The sequence below is a fragment of the Arachis duranensis genome, chromosome 5 (genome assembly GCF_000817695.3).
Source record: "Arachis duranensis cultivar V14167 chromosome 5, aradu.V14167.gnm2.J7QH, whole genome shotgun sequence".
Lineage (NCBI taxonomy): Eukaryota > Viridiplantae > Streptophyta > Magnoliopsida > Fabales > Fabaceae > Arachis > Arachis duranensis.
Window position 1 is genome coordinate 87,210,058 of NC_029776.3, and position 5,301 is coordinate 87,215,358.

Genomic DNA, 5,301 nt, shown 5'->3' on the forward strand with positions numbered 1-5,301 from the left:
GTAAAACAATTATATACCAACATAGCTTTTCATGCGCATCCAGTTTATATATTAAAAAAATAAAAATAAAACACTAAGCAAAAGAAAGAAGAAAAAATACTAAGCAGGTGTGAGAAGAACTAATAAGTAATAAAAGAATTAGAGTCATCACAACACAATAAAATGATTTTAAATTAAAAATAAAAAAAATATAAAAAAAATGATAGAGGGAAATGGCTAAACTTGGCCACAAAAAATCATATGTAGTAAGTAAATGTTACTCAGACAAACACACACTTGGGTAATTAATACTATAACATGGATTTGGTAATCCTCTAACGTGAGCATAGTGGTAAAGTGTGAAAGAAATCAATCACGTTGGCAATGATATAAAATTGCATAAAAAACAGGAGAGGTATTACAATCAAGATAATGAAATTTCAGGAAATCACCTATACCTTTGGGTGAACAATACCAAGATTGTCATTGTGCTTTTCGTTGTAAATGATTCTATCTTGTCTACCTGCAAAAGACTCGAGCTCCTTCAATAAGCAGTAGAAAAGTAATCAGTAAAAAGTTAGATTTTCTTTAAAAGAAAAAAGGGAGCATAACACATGCAAATATATAAAAACTCAAAAAATCTATGCAACAGACGCCATTACACTTACCTCTAATCACTCAATATAGTAACTTAATTTATCACCGGATGAAACCAAAGAAACGTCATTCTTTTCCATCACTCTGTCCACTAAACATGAAAAATCTGCAAAACACGTGGTAAAGTATGAGAGGCAGCAACATTTGCTTTAAAATGTAGATATCAAACATTTATTACAGTTAAAAAAGGAAAGAAAAATATAATTAGTCAATAAAACAAAAAAAAATAACTGATCATCATTTAAGTTTAATTAAACAACCCATTACCAATCTTCATCAACATAAAAACCGTCGAGGCCCTTTAGAGTAATAGTCGTTAATATAAGATCACATATAAATACAGGCATGAATCTCATTGTCACCAACTGAAACAATTGGTTCTTCTAATGCATAGGTAGGGTTGCTCGGCGGCTCGGCCCCATATATCTTTAATGTCTTAATAGGAACATCTAAAAATCCAAGTGAAAATTATACAGTATTAAATAATTCAGGAATGTCCACAAATTATGAGTATATATTGGATATAATATGGATAATCAATCAGTACATGAAGGTGTATAAAACACTTTGAAAATAAAATTAACACCCATAAACAAAACCAAATTTGGGCCAAGTTTTAATAAAAGCACATGTATATATTTTTTTAACCAATCATAATCTGTAACCTACAAAATTTTATGTAAATTTTGCTCCAAATATTAGTAGAACTCAATCCATAACATTCACAGGAAAATGACAAATTCAACTCAATCCATTTTGGACTATGATTAACACCCATAAGGAAAGTGTTTTGTATAAAATATTTTTAAAAAAAATAAAATATAGTTTTATTTAGGCAATACCTTTTGTTTAAATCTTTTATGTCTTCAGTGCTGATGTTAGTTTTCCATGCCCTCCATTAGGCCTCGACCACTTCCATCCATCAAACTCCCCTTCATTCCCGCCAACTGATCATAAAGCAAGCAGGTATCATTAAATTGCAGGTAAATGCTAAGCAAAGATGACACAATGAATACACAACACCACCACAAAAAAAATATTTCTCCAACAAAATAACCTCAGGTTTCAGCAGCAACAGGAACTTCATCTTCTTTAATGTTTTTACTGAAGCATGGATTATCATATACTCGTTAAATAATTCAACACTGACAAATTACTCCATTTCATTGGCATATGGAGAATGAAGTCATGAACTAAGCTGGACTAATGGCAAATCTTCTTTTGTACGGAATCATTAAATTAAAAAATTAAACAATTTCATCATCTTGATTTCAACTTTTAATTAAAAAAATAAACTATAAAAATGGTATCCATACTCTGAATCTCTGCCGGGAGCAACTCCAGCACCCTGTAGAGAACCACTTCCACTCCCTCAACGTCGTCCACGCCCTTCTTCAGCCTCCTTGCTAGGCCTTCCACGTGCCCATACATTGAGTAAAACTTAATGAAGATCCTCAGCCTCGTAGCAGCGGCAGCCACCCCATTCGACGATGCTTGGGCGTTTTTGGTGATGTCATCTGTGGAGGTGTTGTCACGGGGGATCGACACCGTCTGAGACATTCCAGCAGCAACGGATGAGAGAGAATCGCCGGCGACACACCTTCTTCTTATTGGGAACGCAATCTCCTGTTTTCCCGCTCAAGATTTTCAATGGAAAAAGATTTCAGAGGATGAGAATGAGAGTTTTACACAGTGTTTGGTTCAAACGAAAATAAGGGGAAGGAAAATACAGGAAAGAAAACGGGTGGAAAATCAAGTTTTCTATTGTTTGGTTTATCAAAGAAAACGAAGAGGAAAAGAAAAAAGTGGAGTGGGGTCCACGAAAAAATTTTCTCTTCGGCTGGGAGATGAAAACTAACAAGAAAGAGAAAATAGTGATATAATTACAAATTTACCCTCTATTTAATAAAAAGATCAAAATATTTTATTTTATTTTTTTTACATTTGGAAATCATCTCTTGTACTCTTCTTAATTTTACAGCACTATCAAATTTCATTTTTTTTAAATATAATTTAAGAGATTAATAATATAATTTATGAATAATTATTTACTTGTAAAATTATTTACTTGTAAAATTAATATATTATAATTTATATATAATATAAGTAAGGATATTAATGTAATTTTATTCTAACATAATTTTCTTTCTTCTCACTTTTCTTTCAATCCAAACAAAAGAAAATTTTCTCTCTATTTTCTTTCCATCTATTTTCTCTTAATCCAAACAACATACAAATAACTCTAGTTTTCTTTCAATTTTCTTTCCTTTCATTTTCTTTCCTCTTATTTTCTTTCCTTTCCATTTTCCTTCTTATATCCAAACAAAGCCTTAGAATGTCAGGGGGGTTCGAAAAAAAGAGGGTAGTTATGAGAGTGAATGGGAGCATGAGGAGATAGATGAATTAGGAAATTTGTTTTATTGGGCCAAATTTGAGCGGAAAAATTCCCGCTCAATCAGCTGTACAACCACTTCCTTTAAAATCAAATTTGGGCGGAAAATTTAATTGGGATTGCTGCAATATCTTCTTTCAAGTGAAAGAGAGGGTTTGAGTGTAGAACAGTTTTAGAATTTGAATGGAAAATTGAAAATTTTTGAAATCAATCTGAAGGCGCGCAATCATCCAATCAAAAAGCTAGTATTTTCACTTTCTCCAGCTAAATGGTGGTTTTGGGATTGCTGCTCGATTCACTCCCTTCAATCCACTGGACAAACGACTCCCCTGAGAACCTTACACCAGGTAAGAAGTTCTTGCTGAGGATGGGATTGCTGATGCCACTCTTGTCTTTGTTCCAGCAAAAAGCCAAAAGCAAAAGAACCTTGCAACAGTGGAAAAAGGGCAGGATACGTAATTACCAATGTATATATAGAATAGGATTGTAATTTCAATAGAAATAAAGATACGTGTCAATTGGAGAAATGCCAAAAACAGTTGAAAAATGGACAGGTGTTGAAATATGTGAACGGGTGTCACTGTTTTGCAACTCTTCTTTTATCTAATAAATAGATATGGTATGTGAAATGACTAAAAAATATATATGAAAAATAAACTATTAAGGACACTTAAACAAATTTAGAATTTCGGAAATTAGCGGGGATGGGACGGGAATTCCCACGCCTGCCCTGGGAGAATTTCGTTTTTCATTCTCATCTTCACAGAAAAAATTCTCCACAGTCGGATCTTTATTCGAGGCAATTTTCGCAGAGATCCTCACATTTTAGAGAGTTTTACCATTCTTATATTAGGGCTGTCAAACGGGCTAGTCCGGTCCATTTAGTCCCGACCCGTTAAACCCGTGGGTTAAATGGGTTGGCTCGTTTAAACTCGCTTTATTTGCGGGCCAAAATTTTTTAGCCTAAACCGTTTGTAATTTAATTTTATTTTTTGAAAATTATTTTGACAAAAAATACCACTTTTATGTCAAAAACCTTTAAAAATAATATTTTTTAATTGATGGGTCGGATTTTCGGGTCGGATCAAAAAAAATATATCGACTAAAGGTATTGCTTTTTTTTTAAATGTAAAAAAAAATAAACGGACTACCCGTTTAACCCATTATCTTTTTGGGTTAATCAGACTCAGTCCGTTTAGCCAAAAATTTAAACAGACCTAATTTTAAAAACAAAATTTACTCATTTAAATAAATAAATAGATTAACCCTATAAATTTAGCCTATTTTAACAGTCCTACCTTATATAGGAAAATGGTTCTCTGAAGTTGATTTATTTTATCAACAATAAATTACAGATACAAATTTGTCTACTTTTGAACATTTTAAACCCGGTCAAAAATACCTTTAGTTAAAAAATAAAAACAACAAAAACGTTTTCAAAAGGTTAAAATGTGTGATAAAAAAAATAATCAAATATAAGATATGTATCATAAAAAAATGCTATAAAATTTGAAACTTGATGCTATTTTTTATGAATATAGAGAAATTTTTATTTTTAAAATTTAGTAATTTTATACCAAGTGACATTTGTTTGCTATTTTTATAGATGACATAAAATTTTATAAAATAAAATATAAAAAAGTCTGAAAATTAAATTTTATTTTGGTTTTTTATATATTTTTTAAATTTTTATCTAAATATTTTTACAGAAATTCAGATTAAATACAATAATCCTTATTAAATATTAAGTTCATTTAAAAAGTATTTATTAATTATTATTGTCACATTTTAATTTTTTTTAAAAATGTTTTTATGGTTTTGCTCTTTTAGAAGTAGTGTAATTGTGAGCACCAAAATTTTGTCAGAGGTATTTTTGGTACTTCACATGATTTTGATGTGACCGTAGCAGTGCAAGAGAATATTATTAATGGAAGATTTTTCTTGCAAAAAATCAACCAGTGTGATGCATGGCTCTAGAAATCTTGGTGGACAAGTAAGAAAAAACTAAAAAAGACATTTATCATTCTCAACTAAGCCGCCTCATCTGACCGTTTAAAAAAAAATTAAGAAAATAATATTTGAAAGTATACGTCGCTAAAAAAATTTAAAAAATAGTACAAAAGACAAATATATTTATAATTTTTTTAAAATGTGATAAAAAATAGATATTTTATATAGAGTTTGAAAAATTTAAAAAAATTAGATTTTAATATAAATTTTTACAAACATTATTAAAAGTATAAAATCTTCTTATTTTTAAAATTTAGTAATTT

General features: G+C 30.3%; 1 long non-coding RNA gene across 2 annotated transcripts in view; it reads right to left on the reverse strand.

The window, feature by feature from the left end:
• LOC127747803 (uncharacterized) overlaps window positions 1–2,240 on the reverse strand; it is a 4,291-nt gene extending 2,051 nt beyond the window's left edge. The window contains exons 1-4 of one of the 2 annotated variants that reach the window (XR_008009751.1): window positions 1,953–2,240; window positions 1,479–1,583; window positions 648–742; window positions 432–521 (exon numbers count right to left, since the gene is read on the reverse strand). This is a non-coding gene — a long non-coding RNA (uncharacterized LOC127747803). The remainder of the gene's footprint in view (window positions 1–431; window positions 522–647; window positions 743–1,478; window positions 1,584–1,952) is intronic. The other variant, XR_008009750.1, reaches the window with a different exon arrangement.
• Between the last annotated feature and the right edge of the window lie 3,061 nt (window positions 2,241–5,301).